Source organism: Heterocephalus glaber, unplaced genomic scaffold (genome assembly GCF_053883595.1).
Source record: "Heterocephalus glaber isolate CG9 unplaced genomic scaffold, H.glaber_assembly_v1.0 deba00001550, whole genome shotgun sequence".
NCBI lineage: Eukaryota > Metazoa > Chordata > Mammalia > Rodentia > Bathyergidae > Heterocephalus > Heterocephalus glaber.
Window position 1 is genome coordinate 22221136 of NW_028258343.1, and position 7290 is coordinate 22228425.

A 7290-nucleotide genomic window follows, 5' to 3' on the forward strand; every position below is an offset into this window, starting at 1 on the left:
TCAAATTGCACATTAGCGAGGAAAATCGGTATGTACCATTTAAAGAATTGCTCATGATGTCTTTCAACACATATGCTAAGAAAAAAATGTCACAGAAGCTGAATTAACTGGTTCCAATTAATCTTTTTTGTTTGTAACAATTCTCCATTTTTTAATTGACAAAAATATTTTTATCCTTTGTATATAACATGTTTTGATATATATACAGTACTTTATATACAACATACTGTTTTGACATCTGTATTTATTTATATATAAAAGATACGTTGTGGAGTGGCTAAATCAAACAAATTAACAAGTAATTAAATTTTTTCATACTTGAGTTTTTTCATGATGAAAACACTTAAAATGTATTCCCTCAGCAACTTTCAACAATGCAATACATTGCTATCAACTGTAGTCTACTGGTTCAATTTAAATAGAAAAAAGTGGAAATTAAAATTTGTCATCTTTAAAAAAATTTAAGACAAGGACATCCAAAATGTTGGTCATTAGCAAACCCTCCTCATCCTCGGCCTGTCTGAACCCCTGCTCGGCCAGTGGACCCCGCTGCACTGTGGGAAGAGGCGACACAGGGTCACCCAGCTCCCTGGAGGTCTCCCTGCCTCTGCCTCCCTGCCGGGTGCCTCCCACCTGCCCCAGGGTATTTTGGTCCCGGGTCTGCAGCCCTGCAGCAGTCTGACCTCCCATGGTCATCCTGGCTGCACCCCACGAGCTCACTGCCCCACACAATGTGGCAAAGGCTCAGTGCAGCTGCCCCAGGCCTCCCTGCTCCAGGGAGGGGCGGGCAGTCCCGGGGTCCCCGTATTTAGACACCACAGCCAGGTCACTGCTAATCCTGGCAGGTCTCGTTGAGTCACGGCTAGGAACACAGGCAGATGTGTGTGTGTGTGTGTGTGTGTGTGTGTGTGTGTAGACGCCAGTCCTTATTTCATTGTGTAAACATAAAGAGAATAAGCCCATTTTCTAGGCAACTGAACTATAAATACTCATTTACTAATTATCAGACAGTTTAGATTTGATGACACAGATTTCTTCTGAAGTGAACAGAGCAATTCATCCATCACTGGGTTCTCTTGTGTTGAAAAATCATGCTCAGGAGCCAGGTGTGGAGTTCCATGCCAGTGATCCCAGCACTCAGGAAGCTGAGGCAGGAGAGTCACTGTGAGTTCCAGGCCAGCCTAAACTACATAGCAAGACCCTGTCTCAAAAAAAACAACCAACAAAAGAATTCATGCTCAAACACCAAATAAAGTGATTACCAAAATTATCATAAGCATCACCCAAAACAAAGCTTAAATTATAGAAGAATATTGCCAATAAAGCTTTAATCCACAACACAAGATTAGTGGCTCAGCTAATTCTCCAAGCCCGTGTACCGTTTGTAAAGTAGCATGCAGGCCCCGGGTGAAGTCGTTACCATTTTCCTTTATAAATAAAGCTCTGCTGCTGCATGCATCCAGGAGCCCTGGCTTCTCTGCCTGAGCAGGGTCCTGGTCTCTGCGGGCCCACCCGAGGCAGCTGTGACAAGGCAGGAGGATGCAGCAGGCTCCCAGGAGACTGCAGGGAGAGTGTGCTGTGCAGAAACCCAGCTGGGGAAATAGGAGCCATCTCAGCGTCACCGTCAACTTTGTTTTTTAGGGTTTTTCTTTTTTTGACATTAATTAATCATTTCTTTCTCTCTCTCTCTCTTTTTTTTTTTTTTTTTGGTACCAAGGCTCAAACTCAAGAGCTTGTGCTTTTGAGGCAGGCTCGGGGCCACTGAGCTAAATCCCTGGCCCAATTAATCATTTCTTAATGGACCACAGATGTATCAAATAGCTAATTTCTAAAAACTGGCTTTTTAACATTGACATTTGGAAGCAGCAGTGTGCTAAAGCCCTGGGGGCTGAAGCAATTTCATTATCTGTACCTCAGTTCTGTACAGAGCGTGGCTTAGTACCTTATTATTGTGTTCCCCTAAAGAGAGTTTTCACAGGGTTATTTTAGCAGACAAAGTAATATCCCAGGCTTTGTGGAGCCGCTATGTCTGATTTACCCTAAGAGAAAAGTCAAAACATTAGATGTGAGCTCCACAGAGTCATACTCACGCTTCATAAATGGTTGCCGAAATAGAAGCTTGTTCATATCTCCTGAAATTTCCTTTCTAAGTTCCTAGAGACAGCTGACTTGAGTTACACAGAAAATGGTTTCAGCAAAGTTGAGAATTCCCAGTACTCAGGAAGCTGAGGCAGAAGGATCTTGAGTTTAAAGTCTTGTCTCAAACAGCAAAACACACACACACACTCACACACACACAGTGGAAGAAGGCAGACTTCCTGTGGGTGCTGAGGGATGATGAAGACGCGGTGGGTGAGCACAGGTACTGACCCCAAACCAGTGTGACCACGCCGGAGCACAATCGTGCGCTGATTGCGTTTACCCGGCCGGCCGAGAGCTGCTGGATGAAGCTGATGTTCTTGTCTGAAACGTCAGCACCAGTGTGAGAGAGAAAGGAAGACACCAGACTGAGAGCTCAGGCCGGCGGGGAGGAAGCCCTGGGCACATGTGCAGGCAGTGAGCAGAGCGGGAGGCAGGTTTTCTGCCCAGAGAGGTGCCAGGCACCATTTAGGGGCCGGGCCGCCGGGCTCCGTGGACGTCCACACGGACCGGACCGGAGCCTCGAGTGGGGAGTGGGGAAGGCGCCCCAGGGCGGCTTTATCCGGACCCACGGGCGGTGCTGCCCCGGCCCTGCTCCCCCTGCACTGACCTGACACCTCGCAGGTCTCCGCGGGCGATGCCAAGGGGGAGGCACTTGCTGAGGGGCCCTCGGACGACCACCAAGGCCGGGGCCAGGCGAAATGAACCGCTGAGGTCGTCCCCGCTTGCTGCTGCTTTGGCTCTAAACACTTCTCATCAACGATGAGCTCTGGCATGGCCGTTCGTGCCTTCAGCGATCAGGGGCCTCACTGGCCTCTGTCAGCTGATGATGACACTGCCTCCCGCCTTGCTGGTGCAGAACACTCCTTCCAGCTCACCTGCAATCCCAGGAGGCCAGAGGCTGGGGCAGGAGGATCGCCCAAAATTTGAGGCCAGCCTGGGTCCCCTAGTGAGTTCAAAACAAACAAACAAAACAATCTAAAATTCTGCCCTGCAATTTAAGTTGCCTGTAACTTCTTTTCTTATTTAAACTCCAAAAACCTTAGGACTCTGCCATAAAGAAGGACAAGCTTGAGACATTTTGAGCTAAATGGATGGGCCTTGAGACCACTCTTCAGTGAAATAAACTGCACACTCATTTAAATACTTCATTGTGTCTCTGGTGTGAGAGAGCATAAATAAGGACCACAATGACCAATAAATAGTGGGAAATGGGAAGAAAATGTCCAAATGGGAAGGGGAACGTCGTCGGAGGGGGAGGGGCAAGGGAAAGCAGGAGAAGACATAAAAGAAAGGAAGAGAAAATGGAAACAAAGCTGCTGTGAACAAGGAGAAGAAGGGTTGAAGGCAGGGAGGGGAAAGGGGAAAGAGGAGGAATCAGGAGATATGCACAGGAACAAATTCCCTACACCACATGATCCCTATTCATATCTAAAACTACCCAAAAAAATCAAAGGAATTTCGATCATCTGCTACCTTAGGAAATCTAGCCTCACAATGAACAAGAAAGCCAGATGGAATTTTAATTCTGCTCTTCTGCTTTGCATTTGTAAAATAAAAGTCTCGTCCTTCAGCAGCCACATCCCCAGGTCCTCAGTGCATGCAGGGGGCTCCTTCCCCCTGGACAGCGGGCTCAGAGTGAGGGTGGGGTGACAGGAACAGGACAATATTTTGAAACAAAACTGTTACTGCCTAACTTGGAAATACCCAGAATAAAGAGCCCATCTTGCCTGTGACTGCAGGCACACCTTGCTGAGCGAGCTGGCAGACACCTGTAATCCCCGAACTCAGGAGGCTGAGGCAGGAGGATTGCTGCCTGTGGGAGGCCAGGCTGAATTGCATAGAGGAATCCTGTTTCAATAAACAAAAACAAAAACAGTCCAATTTGAAAACCATGGCCAGAGGACATGCTGATATAACATAGCCTTGAGTTAATCAGTCTGTTGGCCTAAGCCACACCCTCCGGGTAATCACCCAGTAATCTTATTGCATCCAAACAGATTACATCATTCCTTGATACCTGTTTTTCCTAGATGTGCACACCTTGCACAGCGATTAAACACAGGAACAAAAAGTTCACGTAAGTGCAGAAAATCTGCACTTTCCTGGTAACAGACATTTATGGGAAGCTTTCTACTCTCACCCTGGGAGCAGGAGGGGCTGAGGAGACCAGCACAGCCCAATGACACGGAGGAGCTATTTTAGATAGATGAGCTAGGTAAAAATACGATAGGCAGTCAGATAGGGCTGAGTCCTCGGGAGGGCCAGGAAAGCTGAAACATGCCACAGCTGCACATCGGCTGAAAAACAGACCTCAAGATGGAGACAAGATGACCAGACCCACATACTTCTTCAAAGAACGGGGCTTAGTACAGCGCAGATAGGCATCGACCACCCTGGGGGTGACCAGAGGCCTCTGCACCCACCGCATCCTAGGAGAATCCTTGTTCTCTCCATCCACGCTTGCTACATGACTTGCTTCCCAATTGGACACCGTTACCCAAGTGACTGTCCTTGTAACCTTATTGGGTGCTCATGGCTGTGGCCCACGTTGTAGCCATGTGAGTTTCACCCTATAAAACTTCTCTGTAGTGGGGTCCGTGGCTGCCCACTCGGGACCCCTCCTGCCCCTCAGGAGCTTCCTATCAGTAAATATCTTCCTACTCTTAACCTCCGTGTTCCTAGGACTCATTGTTCGATTCTAGAGAACAAGAACTCGGCATATCACACAGGGAAGAGGCTGGGGGATATAACACTTCATATTTCATATTTCCCGTGACAGTGAAGTCAGGGCGCGGCCCTTGGTCCCAGGCACGGTCCAGCTGGGGAGTCGCTCTCAGGACTTCCTGGCCTGGATGCCCTCGGGACTCAGGGGAAGCAAGGGCAGAGAGGCGAAGCGTCTCTGTGGACTCCCCACCGCCAGTGTCCTGACAAGGACATGCAGCCAGCTCAGACCCACAAAGCACAAACCTTCCGCAGAGCTCAGCCTGGGGTCCTCACGGCCTTGGTACCTGCCGGAAAAGGGCCTTGAAACCACAGAAACCTGCGTGGAGATTCTGAGGGCCTCATCCTGAGGAGCACACAGTTTGAAATGTTGGCAACCATTGCCTTTTGCAAATAGCATGGGTTTTCACTAGAACAGACATAAAGGAGTCTTTAAGATGTTTAGATTTTCAGAATAATTTATATGAGCTCCAGGACCTAAGGTAAGGATTGATAAGAGACAGCATTCAGATTAGACATCAGCGACATAAAAAAAGTTGTAAAATTACTCAGACCTTCCCACCCCTGCCTCTTTTTACTCTCCTTTATACCTTCCTCTATCCAAGACTACAGTTGGAGAACCTTACAAGTTTAGGAAACACTGTAATTTCCATAGATATCAAAAACATCAGCTTTAACATGAGAAAATGAAAAAACAGAAACACAGTCTTTGTAAATAGGGGAGGTGGAGGGGTTGAAGGGAGGGCAGGCGAAGGGGGAAAAAGAAGAATCAAGATAGATCACATAAAGGTGCAAATCTCCAATGATGAATATCATTATATTGTATACCTAAAATGTACCAATAAGATTAAAGTAAAAAAAAAGTCAGTTACCTAATTAGGACTTTAATTTTTAAATTATGTTTATACTCTATTCTGCCTTAAAGTAATGACCTTTCCTATTCCGCTTATTAAAAAAATGGGGAAGATTACTTCAAAATTAAATTCCTGATAATCTAAACCATATACAACTAAATGCATTTGATGAATGTGTTTAGAGAGGACTAAAATTAAAAATAAAATGTTTTTATTTCCTAAGAAAAAAATGGCCTCAAATATTCCTCTAATATTAGGAGAATTATACTCTGGGATAAAAAATCACTTTCTCAGCATGAATTCACTGCAATTTTACAGATGTTCTCAATTACCTGTAGCTAATAATACCACCTATGTAACGCACACCTGTAGTTCTAACATATACTTAATCAAATCTTCTAAACAGCCTTCAGAGATATTCTTTAGGATTCTTTATTTAATGACTAGAGAAAATTGGGCTGAGAAAAGCTAAGACTGCTGTCGGAAGTCTCGCTGTCCTGGATTTGAGGGAAATGTGTCAGTTTTCTGTGACAGGACTGACAACATTGCTGGTGCCTCCTGTGGGATTCTTCTCTCAATTAAATAGTGCAGGCTTGAGAACGATCCTCAGCATCCTGTATCTAACAGAGCTGGTAGCCAGGCACCGTAAGCACACCTGTAGTCCCAGCAACCCAGGATGCCAAAGCAGGAGGATCGCTTAAACCCTGGAGTGCAGGGCCAGTCTGGGTCTCAGAACCAAACAAACAAAAACTAAAGTACAGTTAGTAAGGATAAATACCTATGTATTATGGGATTTTCTGGCTTTTTCCCATGTCTTTATTATTTCGTTTTTATCAATACACATTTGCAGTACACACTGTCTGCAGTCCCTGTATGGAGGTGCTGCATGTACATAACACATCTGTTTTCATCTCCTTTTCCTCCCTCCATCTACTGATTCCCTTCCTATTTGAGAAATATCAATCACTCTACTTCCTATTGTCTACCTTGTATTTTGCTCTTTATTTATAATTTGGGTTTCTCAACCACCATGGAAATCAGTATGAAAATTCCTCAAAAAACTTTTTTTTTTTGGTACCAGGGATCGAATTTGGGTCCTTGCACTTGCACAGCAGGCAGCGAAACCACTGAGTTAAATTCCCAGCCCTAATTCCTCAAAAAACTAAAGCTAGAAATTCCATTTGACCCAGCTATTCCCCTTTTAGGTATCTTCCCAAGAGCTAAAGACATCACATTACAGGGCATCACTTCTCGGCCTTTTGGCTAAGATCAAGTGTAGTATCTGATCTTATTACAGGGATCCCTGCTCACCGTGTTTATATTATGTAATTTTTTAAAGGCTTTGAGAGCTCCTGGAACTCCCTGCAGGCGATTCCAGGCACTAAATTTGCCACAGATCTGCAAATCCACTTAAATTTCAGAGAGAGTTGGACTTATTAGAACCAAGAGGCCATCCTATCTGGTATCGAAGTACTGTTCACAGTGTTTCATATGCAATCATCTCCTCACTGTGGACAATAATAGGTTACATTAGTGACAGCTATTGTAAATTTAGTGAATATATCTCAAGTGG

The 7290-nt window shown here is 45.4% G+C and overlaps 1 pseudogene; it reads left to right on the forward strand.

The window, feature by feature from the left end:
• The first annotated feature begins 6960 nt into the window (after window positions 1–6960).
• On the forward strand, window positions 6961–7081 carry LOC147824271 (U2 spliceosomal RNA; annotated as a pseudogene).
• The last annotated feature ends 209 nt before the right edge of the window (window positions 7082–7290 follow it).